Raw genomic sequence first — 9,375 nt, 5'->3', positions numbered from 1 at the left:
GGTTTTGACCTTAGGCTTAGTTTTGACATCAGGTCAAGTTCACTACATGATCCTGTTAAATGATGCTGATGAACTGAACATAGTCATGAGATTCAAAGTTGAGGGTTTTGACTATACTATCTTTGCAACAACTGAGACAATGAAATGTTTTGGGTGTGGACAGGAGGACCATTTTAGCGCAGACTTGTCCTGAAAAAGTTAAAAAAAAAATCAGAGAAAGACTTCCCTCTCCCCAGCCACTTGGTCCAGCTCCTCCAGGGGGAATCCCGAGGCGTTCCCAGGCCAGCCGAGAAACATAGTCCCTCCAGCGTGTCCTGGGTCTTCCTCTGGGTCTCTTCCCGGTGGGACGTGTACGGAACACCACATCAGGGAGGTGTCCAGGAGGCATCCTAAACAGATGCCCGAGTCACCTCAACTGGCTCCTCTTGACGTGGAGAAGCAGCGGCTCTACTCTTGAGTCTCTCCCAGATGATCGAGCTTCTCACCCTATCTCTAAGGGAGCCCAGACACCCTGCGGAGAAAACTCATTTCGGCCGCTTGTATCCGAGATCTCATTCTTTCGGTCACAACCCAAAGCTCATAAGCATAGATGAGGGTGGGAACGTAGATCGATCGGTAAATTGAGAGCTTCACCTTTTGACTCAGCTCTCTCTTCACCACGACAAACCTGTACAGCGCCCGCTTCACTGCAGACGCCTATCCACCTATCAATCTCACATTCCATTTTTCCCTCATTTGTGAACAAGACCCCAAGATACTCGAACTCCTCCACTGGGGGCAGGACCTCCTCCCTGACCCGGAGAGGGCACTCTACCCTTTTCCGGCTCAAGACCATGGCCTCGGATTTGGAAGAACTGATCCTCATCCCGGCCGCGTCGCACTCTGCTGTGAACCGCTCCAGCGAAAGCTGTAGATCACAATCTGATGAAGCCAATAAGACTATATCATCTGCAAAAAGCAGAGACACAATCCCAAGGCCACCGAAATGGATCCCCTCAACACTTTGGTTGCACCTAGAAATTCTGTCCATAAAAGTTATGAACAGAATCGGTGACAATGGGCAACCTTGGCGGAGTCCAACTCCCACCGGGAACAAACCCGACTTACTGCCGGCAATGTGGACCAGGCTCTGACACCGGTCATACAGGGACCTAACAGCCTTTATCAAAGGGCCCAGTACCCCTTACTCCCAGAGTACGCCCCACAGGGTTCCCCAAGGGATGCGGTCGAACGCCTTTTCCAAGTCTACAAAGTACATGTAGACCGGTTGGGCAAACTGCCATGCACCCTCCAGGACCCTGCTGAGAGTGTAGAGCTGGTCCAGAGTTCCACGACCAGGACGAAAACCGCACTGCTCCTCCTGAATCCGAGGTTTGACTATCCGATGGACCCTCCTCTCCAGAACCCCCGAATAGACCTTACCAGGGAGTCTTAAGAGCATGATCCCCCTGTTGTTGGACCACACTCTACGGTCCCCCTTTTTGAATAGGGGGACCACCCCAGTCTGCCAGTCCAGGGGAACTTCCCCCGATGTCCACGCAATATTGCAGAGTCGCGTAAGCCAACACAACCCTACAGCATCCAGAGCCTTAAGGAACTCTGGGCGAATCTCATCCACCCCTGGGGCCCTGCCACCGAGGAGCTTTTTAACCACCTCAGTGATCTCAGCTTCAGAGATTGGAGGGCCCGACCCAGAGTCCCCAGGCTCCGCTTCCTCAGTGGAAGACGTGCCGGTGGGTTGAGGAGGTCTTCAAAGTACTCTGCCCACCGACCCACAACAGCCCGATTTGAGGTCAGCAGCACACCACTCCCACTATAAACAGTGTTGGTGGTGTACTGCTTTCCCCCAGAGATGCCGGATGGTGGACCAGAATCACCTCAAAGCCATGTGGAAGTCATTCTCCATGGCCTCTCTAAACTCCTCCCATACCCGAGTGTTTGCCTCAGCGACCACCCGAGTCGCATGTCGCTTGGACTGCCGTACCCATCAGCTGCTTCCGGGGTCCCACAGGCCAAAAAGGCCCGATAAGACTCCTTCTTCAGCCTGACAGTATCCCTCACTGATGGTGTCCACCACCAGGTTCGAGGTTTGCCGCTGCGACAACCTTGCGACCGCAGCTCCGGTAAGCCGCCTCGACAATAGAGGCACGGAACATGGCCCACTCTGACTCAATGTCCCCTACCTCCCCGGAACATGTTCGAAGTTCTCCCAGAGGTGGGAGTTAAAACTCGGTCTCACAGGAGACTCTGTCAGACGTTCCCAGCAAACCCTCACAACACGTTTGGGTCTGCCAGGTCTGACCGGCATCCTCCCCCACCATCGGAGCCAACTCACCACCAGGTAGTGATCAGTGGACAGCTCTGCCCCTCTCTTCACCCGAGTGTCCAAGACATGTGACCGCAGATCAGATGAGACAACGACAAAGTCGATCATCGAACCGCGGCCTAGGGTGTCCTAGTGCCAAGAGTACATATGGACACCCTTATGCTTGAACATGGTGTTCGCTATTGACAATCCATGACGAGCACAGAAGTCCAACAACAGAATACCACACAGGTTCAGATCAGGGGGGCCATTCCTCCCAACCACACCCCTCCAGGTCTCACTGTCATTGCCCACACGAGCATTGAAGTCCCCCAGCAGAACAAGGGAGTCCGCAGGAGATGCACTTTCCAGTACCCCCTCCAAGGACTCTAAAAAGGGTGGATAATCGGTAGGGATGCACCGATCCACTTTTTTTTACTTCCAATCCGATCTCGATACCTAAATCTGAATATCGGCCAATCCAGTTCCGATATCATCATCATTGATTTTACATGAGGCTGTAATAATCTCCTCTCAAGTACAATTTGTACAAATATATGCATCTATGGTCAAAAAAGCAACCTGAGGTAAGTTTTATTAATGTTGGATAAGTTTTAAAGTTAGAATTAAATTCTGCTAACACAAAACATGTTTATTTTTATTCCTAGCTTTAAAGTGGATATTAAAGTGATTAATTTAAGTGATTGTTTAGTTATTTTATATTTTTTAAAATAAGGGGCAGATATAAGATTTTTTTTTCTTCTTTCTGCACTCTTTTCATTCAGTCTTTTCTTTTTGATGATTTTTTTTCTTTTTTCTCTTTTAAATAAATGAATTAAATTAAATAAAATGTTAAATGGCTTCAAACACCTGCTAAGTTCATGGCATAAACCAAAATACATGTTCCTGTTTTTAGTATTTTACATCACTTTATAATGTAGCTGTCATTTGTTTTTAACATATATAATTTTCAAATCATGTTTTTTTATGATTGTCTACTGTTGTACTGATAAATATCTCCTGGAGGCTAAACTATATCTTGGATGCAAATATCAAACTGTGAAATCCTTTGTTTTCTAAAACTGCTAGGAGTTGGACATTAATTGTGAAGTTTAGCAACTTCTCTGTAAACATTGGAGCTCCATGGTTTCAGCGATGTCTTCTTCTTGTTCAATCTGAAGCAAGCAGCCTGATTTGGGGCATCCGCGCTCAGTCTGTCCCTCCACAGAAACGGGCAGACTGAGCGGGGCAGATTGGACGCGGCTGGCCGAGGTCGAGTCGCCTCTTTCGGATTCAGCGAGAGTAGCGCCCCACTGAAGCCACGGAGCTCGAATATCCAACGTAAAACTAACTTTACCGCGGTTTAATGTGGTGCTATGGCTCTGCAGACATTGCACAATGCTGTCTTGTTTTGTGGTGTTTCTAATGTAAAATACTTCCACACAGCGGACATGTTTAGATGAAAAGTTTGTTAGCCGTTAGCCACAGTGCTGCTAACTCAGTCCTCACGTTGTAGCTGGCTGCAAACTATGAAATGGATTTCCTGAATGTGAGGCGGGTCTTATTACTCTGGGTTCATGAGACACGCTGCTGTTCATGAAATCCATTCCATAGTTTGAAGCCAACGTGCAGCGCAACCACAGACATGCATCAATGTATGGATCGGAAATATCGGCACGTGGATTGGAAAAATCTGATACGTAAATTATGCTGGTATCTGAGGCCGATACGATACTGGATCGGATCGGCCCCATCCCTAATACTCGGAACTGCCGTTTGGTGCATAAGCACAAACGACAGTCAGAACCCGTCTCCCCACACGTAGGCGGAGGGAGGCCACCCTCTCATTCACCGGGGTGAACCCCAACACACAGGCACCAAGATGGGGGGCAATAAGTATGCCCACTCCTGCTCAGCGCCTCTCACCAGGGGCAACTCCAGAGTAGAAGAGTGTCCAGCCCCTCTCAAGGAAACTGGTTCCAGAGCCAGAGCCATGCGTAGAGGTGAGTCCGACTATTTCTAAACCTCTCAACCTCACACACCAGCTCAGGCTCCTTCCCCACCAGTGAGGTGACATTCCACGTCCCAATAGCCAGCTTCTTTAGCCAAGGATCAGACCACCAGGGTCCCTGTCCTCGGCCACCACCCATCCCACATTGCACCCGACCCATTTGGCCCCTCCCACAGGTGATGAGCCCATGGGAAGGCGGACCCACGTCTCCTCTTTGGGCTGTGCCCGGCCGAGCTCCATGGGTAAAAGCCCCGCCACCAGGCACTCACCCATGTGCCCCACCTCCAGGCCTGGCTCCAGAGTGGGGTCCTGGTGACCCACGTCCAGGTGAGGGAACATCAAGTCCCAATATAAATCATAAACCATAATTACTTCTGCTCATTCTAAATTTGTCAAATGCCCTAAATCTCCTCAAATGAAGGAGGATCATTTTAAAATAATAAATATGATATATTCTGTAGCCATGTTTCTGCAAAGAAGATTTAAATTTGATGTTGATTTGTGTGCCTTTTGTCAATCAGAAGATGAATCCCTCAAGCAATTTTTTTTCATGTCAATACAAAGTATTTGGTCAGACATCAGAAACTGGATTAATCTCAAACTTAACATTCCTTCTTTTCATGCTGATGCCATTTTACTTTATGTGGATAACTTAAGCTCAGCTTTCTCTGATGCCATAAATATAGTCTTACTTATAGCAAAGTACCACATTCACTGTAGTAAGAGGAGGGATAATAAGCCTTTCTTCCTGTTTGTTGAACGATTTTAAGTCATACTATTCTTCATTAAGTAGATTAAAATCTGCAAAACTGCTAAAATCATCTCACAACAGATACAAACTTATTGTTTTAATTAAAACAATGTTTCTCAAGAAAATGAAACTGATGAGCTTGTCAGCAGGTAAGGGCGTTTACCTTTGGGACAAATTGAGGTTGTCGATTGGTCAGTTAATGACACGCCTTCTGAGTTGATTGACAGGTTACAACTTAAGGATACGATTGAAAAAAAAAAACGAGAGCTGCAACAGCCACGCTGGGAGGAAGCGGGGTGGCCCAAATGCAGTGGAAGCGCAGCAGTCTCTCTGTGCAGCGCAGGGCTCCAAGTAAAGCAGGAGATAACCAGATATTTTGCTTGTGCCCTCACTGCCCTGGGCCCCTTAGAGATCATGGTCCCCTGGGCAGTTGCCCAGTTGCCCATATGGTTAATCCGGCCTTGACCACAGCAACTAACACACGAAAACGTGGCAATTGTTTTTATGCCAAATGTCCTTCCTGACACAACCACAGACCACTGAGCTACCACAGCCCTCTGTGTGGAACAGAGAGCTGCCAACATGGATCCCCAAGAAAGCAGATGGTGGGGGTTAAGTGCCTTGCTCAAGGGTCCAGAGTGGGGCAGATGAGGTTAGAGCAAGAATGTGGCCAGATGGCTGTGTGCGCGTGCGTGTATGTGTGTGTGCATCCATTTGAAAGCTGATCCAGGATCTCTTTAAAGTACCCGGTATTTTGATTTTTAAATCAAGTTATGTTTAGCTTGTATGATTTCATAGGTTGCTGGTAGATAATTTGCTGACTACGTGAGTCACCTATGGTAGTGTAAATGTTAGAGAAGGTGGGCCTGTGATCGGAAGGTCGCAAGTTCTACTCCTCGGACCGATATCATCAAAATATGGGTGGGAAAGAGGAAACATCCACACCTGCCTCCAACCTACTGTACTGGTGTCTGCCCACCTGAGTGTCTGTCAGCCTGCCTGAATGTCTTCCTAGGCAGAATCTGATTTCCTCCCCATATGGTGTGTTGTGGTGGGTTGTGGTGAGTTGTGGTGTGTTTGTGTAGTGGATTAGAGTTGAGTCAGTGTGTCACTGAGATCAAACCTGCAGCATATCTTAAAGAACCTTCTAAAATTATCATGTGGTATAAACAACAAGTAAAAAGTCAAAAAATAATGTTTCATAAACGACAAAAATCATTTTGTGGATTTTTTTTCTGTGAAGTAATCAACTTTACTTCATTTGATTGTTTTTAAGTGTTTATTTTAATTTTAAAAAATCTTAAATACTCAACCCTATTAATTAGCAATCTTTATAAATGCTTGTGAATTTCCTTGTTTTTATTTTATTTTTGCTAAGAATTGCACAAAAGCAGTAAACAGATGAACATGTATCTTTGTAATATGAAAAACTTGTAATCTTTCAATAACATCTGACAAGACAAAAAGGACATAACTAAAAAAAAATCATAATTTTGGGGGAAACATTTTTGTAAACCAATCATCCTATTAAACTAGAAAGTTTGAACAGCAAGTATGATATTTAACATCTGACATATAACATCTTGTAAAAGCAGATATTTGCAATATGAAGCAAAAATGTGAGCAGTGGTCATTTTGGATCCAACTGATTTGATACGAAGAGCAAATCAAGTTACCTGCAGTGCTAAATCTTTTGTTTCCAGGTGTATTCCAAGATATCAGGGGGCCTGTTTTTATACGCTATGAGCACAATATGATACCAGAAAACGAGAAAAGACATTAGTCTTTAAAAATCATTAAAGTTCTCAGTGTTAGACAGTAAGTGAATTTGTTTTGTCAGATGTCATTTTCAAAAACTATGCATGTGATCTCAGGTCCTCTGGATGGGTTCAAAAAAATAAAAATAAAAATTATAGAACCATATCGTCTTTCATCTGAAAGACTTCTTCAGTCTCTTTCGGATGAAAGACGAAACATTTCTACATTTTTTTATTATTTCTTTGAACCCATCCAGAGGACCTGACTTAACATTTTTTAGATTTTCTACCTGGATTATTGAGCATGCATCAGGATATCTGCGTGTGACTTTTTTTTTTTAAACTTTCTTAACAATCCTAAAAGAAAAAAAATTGACAAACATTTTAAAAAGTAAACCATAACTATAGAATCAATAGTGATGCTTTAAACTTGCAGGTATGCAAGACCACTGAAAATGCATCATATCAAACCACTGTTTCACTGTTCATCTCAAGTCTGTTCATCTCAAGTCTGCACTCATCACAGCTTACTTCACCCAGTGTTAGCAAAATAAACAGTTTTTGCCTTATTTTAACTGTTTTTGTAGTTCTGAATTTAGTTCTGTTAGTGTCAGTTAGCAGCAGCAGCACAGTGGTGCAGTTGGAAGAACTGCTGCCCCACCCAGACCGAATCCTGGCCGAGGGCTTTTCTGGGAGGAGTTTACATGTCCTCTCCATGCATGCATAGGTTTTCTACGAGCACTCCGGTTTCCTTTCACAGACCAAAAACATGCATGTTAGGCTGATTAGTAACTAAATTGTCCCTAGGTGTAAGAGAGAGTGAATGATTGTTTGTCTCGTTTATCTCCATGTGTCCCTGTGATGGACTGGAGACCTGTCCAGCTTGTACCCTTCCTTTTGCACAATGATTTATCTGGATATGGACCCCCCCCCCCCACACACACACACACACACACACACACACACGCATACACACACACAACCCTGAAAGAAATAAGCTGGTAAAGAAAATGGATGGATGTATGGATGGAGTCATGACTGAACTGTTTATCACACACACATACATTTGGATGTGTGTGTACACAGCAGCTTTCAGTGTTAATTGGTTATAATGAACCTTCTTGTCACAATTTGATAAACAAAAACACCTCCTACTGCCACCTGATTGGTCGGCAGGTTCAGCTGCAAGGAGATGTTCATGGTGAAGGGGCAGAGCTACACAGAGCACAGTAAACCTGTGATTTAGTGCAACTGATCCTGCTGTTGGACATCTGTCTTCTCCCTCCCTTTGGAGTTCAGTGCCACCATCTGTCTGTTGGTTTGTTCTCATATTCTGGTCCTGTTGCCGTTTTAAGAAAGCATCAGCCAATCAAATCAAAGATTAATAAAATCACAAGCTTCTGATTGGTAGAATTACAAGTAATAAATGGTAAATGGTAAGTGGACTGTACTTATATAGCGCCTTTCTATCTTATTTCAAGATACTCAAAAGCGCTTTACACTACAATCTGTGTCCTCATTTACCCATTCATACAGCACTCTACTAGAGCTCTACAAAGCTAATGGAACAAATCATTCTAATGAGACTAATCAGTGCTTTAGATCACATTCATACACTGATGGGACACACATCAGAGGCTATGAGGTTCAGTGTCTTGCCCAGGGACACTTCAGCATGTGACTGCTGGTAGATTTGAACCCCCAACTCTCGCATTGGAGGACGACTGCTCTAACCACTCAGCCACAGCTGCCCCAGGGGAGTGGTGGCGCAGAGGTTATGTTCATGCTACATGAGGAGTTAACAAAATAAATTGATATAAAAAGTTATCTTGTATAAAACCATCCATTATCTTTACCCACTTCTTTCTTTGCAGGAGTCACTGTGCCCATATCTAGCCATCACTGTGTAAGAGGCGGGTAGTGTGCGAATAAATATGCAAAGCATTATAGAGAGCTTAAATGCAATGCATTTACCATTGCTGCCTTTCTCATTCTCTATAAGTTCTATTGTGGATATTCTCTGACAAGTCTGAATCTATCGGTTGAACATCTAGGTGTGTTATGTGTCACATAATGGGTTCTGTCTGTTTAGATCTATATTCTGTCCCTTTTGAGTGTTAGGAAACAAGTGGTCGAAATGAGTTTTCTGTGCAAGGTAGCTGGACTGTCCCTTAGAGATAGGATGTGAAATTCAGTTATCCAGGAGAAACTTGGAGTAGAGCCGCTGCTCCGCCACATCGAGAGGAGCCAGCTGAGGTGGTTTGCACATATAGGAACCTAGAGGTTGTCCTAGGGAGGTGTTCTAACAATGTCTACCTAGAAAGAGACTCCCAGGGAAGACCAGGACATGCTGGAGAGTCTATGTCTCCTGGGAATGCATTGGAATCTTCCCACAAGAGCTGGAAGAGGAGCCTATGGAAAGAAATGTTGGGGCCTCCCTGCTTAAGCTGCTGCCTTTGCTACCCAACTCCAGCACAAGCGGGATACTAATGGATGGATGTATAGATGGATGGATGGATGGATGGATGGATGGATGGATGGATGGATGGAT

General features: G+C 44.9%; 1 protein-coding gene across 1 annotated transcript in view; it reads right to left on the bottom strand.

The window, feature by feature from the left end:
* The window catches only part of cerkl (ceramide kinase-like), a 388,098-nt gene that overhangs the window by 117,183 nt on the left and 261,540 nt on the right, over window positions 1–9,375 (bottom strand). The window lies entirely within an intron of this gene.

The sequence above is a fragment of the Nematolebias whitei genome, chromosome 13 (assembly GCF_014905685.2).
Source record: "Nematolebias whitei isolate Nwh7 chromosome 13, NemWhi1, whole genome shotgun sequence".
Classification (NCBI taxonomy): Eukaryota; Metazoa; Chordata; class Actinopteri; order Cyprinodontiformes; family Rivulidae; genus Nematolebias; species Nematolebias whitei.
This window is presented reverse-complemented; position numbering and strand designations above follow the sequence as displayed.